Source organism: Macaca mulatta, chromosome X (genome assembly GCF_049350105.2).
Source record: "Macaca mulatta isolate MMU2019108-1 chromosome X, T2T-MMU8v2.0, whole genome shotgun sequence".
NCBI lineage: Eukaryota > Metazoa > Chordata > Mammalia > Primates > Cercopithecidae > Macaca > Macaca mulatta.
The window spans coordinates 152,198,507-152,205,444 of NC_133426.1; positions in this window are offsets into that span (position 1 = coordinate 152,198,507).

The window sequence follows — 6,938 nt, forward strand, 5'->3', positions numbered from 1 at the left end:
GTTTTGATTTGAATTTCCCTGATGATTAGTAATGTTGAATATATATTTTCTTCATATACCCATTGGTCATTTGTATGTCTTCTTTTGAGAAATGTCTATTCAGGTCTTTTGCCCATTCTTAATCAGATTAGTAAATTGCTATTAAGTTCATTATATTTCTCATACTTAATCCCTTTTTGGATACTGCAAAGCTACTGTAAACAAGGGTATGCTACTTGCATAAAAACAGACAGCTAGACCAATGGAACAAAACGAAGAACCCATAAAAAAAATCCCACACACTTACACGCAAAGCATTTTTGAACATAAGAACCAAGAACATACACTGGGGAAAAGAACAGCCTCTTTAATAAATGGCGATGGGAAAACTGGATATCCATGTGCAGAATAACAAAACTAGATCCTCATATTTTACCAATACAAAAATCAACTCAAAATGGATCAAAGACTTAAAAGTAAGACCTAAAACTATGAAACTACGAGAAGAAATAATTGGAGAAACACGACAGGACATTGGTCTGGGCAAAGAATTTTTGAGGGTAAGACCTCAAAAGGACAGTCAACAAAAGCAAAAATAGGTAAATGGGATTATATCAAACTAAAAAGCTACTGCACAGCAAAAGAAATAATTCTACAAAATGCTAGAGAATATTTGCAAATTATCAAATGTATTCTTAAGATTAAAGTAAATAAAATTTCTCACGTGCCTTTTCTGGCTATTTGAAGCACTGAGGCTAGAGTCAAGCTGTAAGAAAATGTTGTACATCAGGATATGCAACAGAAACCTCAAAAACAAAGATTAGCTGAGAGATATATTCATACTAGTTATTAAGTATAAAGGTACACTAATTAAAATGAGAGATTGACTTAATAATTGATGAGGGAATAGTTGAAAAAAGAATGCATTCTTAAATAATATTGGACATATTCGCCATTTGCTGTAAGTCAGCACATACCTCCGAATGCTGACAATCTATTTTAGTAATTACAATATTAACTCTTAAATTCAAAAAATTCCATTGTCCATTTGGAATGTTTGCATTGCATCCCCAGCATCCTAGGAAAAATAAGGTATTGAAAAATTTTTAAAGAAAATCTCAAATTCCTGGTACTTATTTTTACAATCAGTAACCAGAAATACCTTATTATACATATGCGATTAATTTGTAAGAAATTGATCATGGAATGTGGCGGGGAAGTCTATGCCCCATGCTGTTAGCATTGCTTAAGGCAAGAGAAAGAATGGATATCATGTGGAGCGAATCATGCCATTTTCCTTCACCGTTCTTTGAAATGTTTCACTTCAATGAGCTGGCATCATTTTCAATGAAATAAAATTAACAAACAGAATAACATTTAAAAAAATAAAAGCAAATGCTGTGCAGTGCTAACTAAGTCACTTAGTGTAACAAATCATCAATTTTCTCTGTCTAATAAACAGGATATAATGTCTGCCCTGGGCGTTATTGAAAGCAACAGTAAACATAAGAAAAATAATTACAAAGGTAAACATTTGCCAAGTGTTAATGTACTTTTCAGAAACTGTACTAAACTTGAATTATATCCTCAAATATTCTCAACAGACCCAGGAACTGTACTGTTACTTCAGAGAGGGTCAAATGAAACAGAAGAGATGGCAATCTTTGTCAACTGAAAAGCCACATAGGAAAATATGTGTAAGTAAGTGCAACATGACTTCATGTCTGACTAAATCCATTTGTATCAATCATACTCATTTTTTAAACTTCTTAACCAAACATCCTGTATAAATTATTTGAATAATTTGTTTTAATAACAAAAACTACTATTATAATTGTCATTATTTATAGCAAAATGTTTCTAGTGAACTCACGTTTCAGGGCTGGAGCAGCTTTGGATGATCCTAGAGTAAAATTCACAGAAGGGTCTAACTGGGTCCCAGAGCACTGGGAAATAAGCTACTTCTAACAGGCTAGGCTGTATAAGGGTGGATTAAAACAAAAGCAGTCAATGCAGCATTCTGTTGAACTTGGTCTGTATTGTAATGTCCAGGAAGTATTTCTTATGACAACTTAAAAATGTGGGATGATTCTAATGTTTGTGCTTCAAAACATAGATTATATAATTAATCACTTGGAAAATCCTAGAGAAGAAAAATAAATGATGTAACTGGTAAGATTGTTTAAAAAGGTAAGAACAGGGGAAAAAACAAGTATACAACAGGATTATTTGGTTTCCTATGCATAAGTAGTAATTAGAAAAGACAATGGAAAAGTAACCTATGTACAAAAAAGGGGTAAAAAATTGTAATACCAAGAAATAAATGTCTTATAAATGTTTTTGGATCAATATAAGGAAAATACAAACTCCTCCAACAGGTAAATAACAGGCTTCTTCACCTACAAATATATTTATGGTTTTGGATGAGAAGAATCAATATTGCAAAATGCTAACATTTGAACATTTATTATAGTTATAATATAATTTAAATGTCTCATTTTGCAGTATACCAGATTAATATGAAAGTTTATTTGCCAGAATAAATAAGTGAAATTAGCCAAACAGTATATATATTTTAATAAAAGGTATCATGTGAGAAATGGGAGAGTTATGAGCAGAATGTTTAATTATTAAGTGTAAATGAAAGCATACAGCTACAGTCATTAAAACAATAGCTATTCCCCGGACGTGGTGGCTCAGACCTGTAATGCCAGCACTTTGGGAGGCTGAGACAGGTGGATCACAAGGTCAGGAGATCAAGACCATCCTGTCTAACATGGTGAAACCCCGTCTCTACTAAAAAGTACAAAAAATTAGATGGGCGTGGTGACGGGTGCCTGTAGTCCCAGTTACTTGGGAGGCTGAGGCAGGAGAATGGCGTGAACCTGGGAGGTGGAGCTTGCAGTGAGCTGAGATCATGCCACTGCACTCCAGCCTGGGCAACGGAGCAAGACTCCGTCTCAAAAGAAAAAAAACAAACCAAAAACCAAATAAAAAAAAAAAACCCAATAGCTATTGGTTTAATAACTGGAGGAAAGATACAAAGGACAAGCTTAACAGAAAAAATCCTTTGGGGAAAATAGGAAAGAGAATATAAAATCAGATTCTCACATTATACCTACCCACAAAACACATTTCATGATGGATGAAGGGTTAAACTTTAAAACATGATAATGCAAAACTACAATTTTGACATTCTTTATTGTGAAAGAGAAAAGCGATTTGCAGGGCAATGTGCATAAGATATTCCAGTTTTTGTCAACATAATTAACGACATATATATATAATATATACATACATACATATATATATATATATATATTATATATATATATATATATAAAACTACATTTCTATGTAAAAGGACAATCATAAGTCTACAGTTTTCTCAAGGGGGAAAACTATGGGACCAGACAGCAAAGGGGTGTGTACATGGATCCTTTACCTTCACATAATCTCTTCAGCTACAATAAAGAAAATTTTGTTGGCCGGGCGCGGTGGCTCAAGCCTGTAATCCCAGCACTTTGGGAGGCCGAGACGGGCGGATCACGAGGTCAGGAGATCGAGACCATCCTGGCTAACACGGTGAAACCCCGTCTCTACTAAAAAATACAAAAAACTAGCCGGGCGAGGTGGCGGGCGCCTGTAGTCCCAGCTACTCGGGAGGCTGAGGCAGGAGAATGGTCTAAACCCGGGAGGCGGAGCTTGCAGTGAGCTGAGATCCGGCCACTGCACCCCAGCCTGGGCGACAGAGCGAGACTCTGTCTCAAAAAAAAAAAAAAAGAAAAAAAAGAAAATTTTGTTAAGCCACAATAAATTACAAACATGAACAAAACTGAGAACTCAAAACTATTGTTTGAATGAGATATTCTCAGGAACATTTCTCAAGTGAGCATTCACTTGAGAGTATTATCAATGAATGAAACATTACTTTAAAAATAATTAAAAAATGAATATAAGGAAAGGTCCTCACTCATCAATACTGTTAAGAAAAAAAGCAATTTCTATAATGTTACATTTAATGTGTTCCAGTATTTATTAAAATGATGCATGCTTATATGTCTCTTTAAGGTTGGAAAAGCCAATGGAGAAACATCTACATAGCTGTGATAGTGGAAGGGAAAAGCAATGAATATCATTAAATTTTCTCTCTAAAAAATCTTTGTACTATTTCTCTAGATTAAATTATGAAGCATTAAATTTATAATTAAAAGAAATTAGAGATTAAAATGCCTTACCTATAGAGGAGCAAGAAAAAGAATTAGATTGGATTTCTCATCAGAAACCATATAAACAAGAAAAATAGTAGTGAAATATTTAAAGTGTTTAAAGAATCTCTCTCCCACAAACTTAGCATTCCGTACTCAGATAAATTATACTTCAAAAGTGAAAAATAAATACTTTATTCAAAAACGAATATTGAAAGAATTTGATTCCAAAAGACCTCTCTTGCAAGATATCTCAAAAGAAGTTATTCAGATAAAATGAAGATAATGTAGGTCAGAAATTCAGATCACCATAAAGAAAGGAAGAACATCACAAAAGGAGTAAATGAGGTAACACATTTTACTGTTCTTATTCTTTTTAAAAAAATTTTCTAAATGCCAAATTTATATGATTAAAAAAATTCTGAGATCATCTTTTCTATTCCTTTTTAAATTCAATTCACATTTACATATTTGCATTAAATTTACATCACATTTAAATGATAAGCATAGTGATTGGTAATTTTTTCAGCTTAAGGTATAACTGACAAATAAAAACTATATATTTATGATGTACAACATGTGTTGATATGTGTATCTATTGTGAAATGATTAAATCAAACTAATTAAATACTCATAGACCTATATACATTTTTGTGTGTGTGTTGAGGGCATTTAAAATCTAACCTCTTAGCAATTTTCAAGTACAAATAACACTTGAACACAGGGGTTAGAAGTGCCCACCCTCCACGCAATCAAAAACCTGCATATAACTTTTGACTTGGGCAAAACTTCATTACTAACAGCTTACTGTTGGCCAGAATCTTTATCAATCACATAAACAGTCAATTAACACATATTTTTTGTGTTATATGTATTACATACTGCATTTTTACAATAAACAAATGTTATGAAGAAAATCATAAGGGAGAGAAATATATACTGCTCCATAAGTTGTAGTGGATCATCATGAAAGTCTTCATCCTCATCATCTTCACTTTGGGCAGAGGAGGAGAAATAAGCAGGGGGAACTGGTCTTGCTGTCTCAAGGTTGGCAGAGGCAGAAGAGGTGGATGAGAGGGAGGAGGAGGCAGGAGAGGCAAATGCACTAGGAATAACTTGACAGAAATACATTGTAATTTCTGTTTATTTTGATTTTTCATTTCTCTAGAAATGTTTCTATGTGGCATCCATTCTTCCACCATTTGCTTTAGTTTTAGTGCTTATATTATAGATGGGTCCATGTTATATAACAAGTCGAAAACAGTCTTGAATAATCCCAACCCTTCTACCAGCTTGTCTAGTGTCAACTTGCTTTCTGGCATTGCTGCTTCTATGTCTTCTTTCTCATCATCTGGCACTGGTTCAGAAGCACTCATCTCCATTAAGTTGTCTTCTGTTCATTTTCAGGTAGAGTGCTTATTATCTATTTGATTTCTCCAAGGCACATATCTTGAAATCCTTTACTTCCCACTTTTTTTTTTGGCCATATCCACAATCTCTTTCATGATTTCCTTGAGTGGCTCTGTCATAAATCCTGTGAAGTCATATATAACATTTGGACACAGTTTTCTCCAGCAGAACAGAATTTTAAGGATGGAGTTCTTTAGTTGGTTTCGGGGTTTCTGGAGTTGGCTGCTTAATATGATTAGACCACAAAATGCTGAGGACTCTACTTTTAATTGTATGCAGGACACTGATCATCCATGGCATAAACTGTTTAAAGAGTTATGCAAAATAAATGCATTTGATACTTCTAATTCACTGCTTGTGAGAGGCAAGGAATTTAGTGACTATACATAATGCCTTTGACCATGTGTGGAGAACCAAGGAATAAAATGAAGTTGGTTGGTTGCTCCTAAGTTCACTAGACAGTGACGAAAGAAAATGATGAACTCAGGGATTCTATGTCTTAGCTCCAGAAGACTATATTCTGCTTTAAGTAATCTCTAGTTTACTTATAATATCTACTAAAATGTAAATGAGCCTCAAATCTTCTAAGATATGCCCTGAGTGAGAGTCTTATCTCCTGTAGAGAAAGGGCTGAAATTGTGGAAAATCAGACACAAGCTTTTACCATGCGAGTGGCTGACCTTCAACAAAAGGTGCACACACAGCCTCGCCAGGTGTCTAAAGTGAGGGACATTGATTGGCAAAGAATGAGACCCTGATATTTGGAATGGGGATATGTGAAAGGACCCTGATGAGTCTGGGGGCACTGAACTCCTAAATTCTGATGAGCCATTTTCACCAGAGAATACAGCTTCCACACTCTCAGTAGTGACAAAATCCCCTCCCCCACCCATGCTGCCATCAGCCTTTCTACTTTTGTCTGAGGAGATTAACCATGCCTGAGGCAACAGTGATGGCCTCCCCTGAGGCAATTGCCAGCAAGAGAATGTTGATTCCACTCAGCACCCACCCCCAACACCCCGGTTTTTTTCTAGTCCTATAGCTAAAGTCCTGACAAGCCCCTAGAGGTGAGGTTCAGAGCGTGAGCCATGAGGAAGTGTACTACGCTCCAAAAGAACTGCTTGAGTTTTCTAATATATATAATCAGAAATCTGGGGAACAGGCATGGGAATGGATATTAAGGATCTGAGATAATGGTGGAAGAAACAAAGTTGGATCAGGCTGATTTATTCATTGGGCCCACTATAAGGGTGTTCTGCATTTAATGTTGTAGCTTAGGGAGCTAAAAAGGGTTCTAACAGTTTATTTGCTCAGTTAGCTAAAATATGGATCAAAAGATGG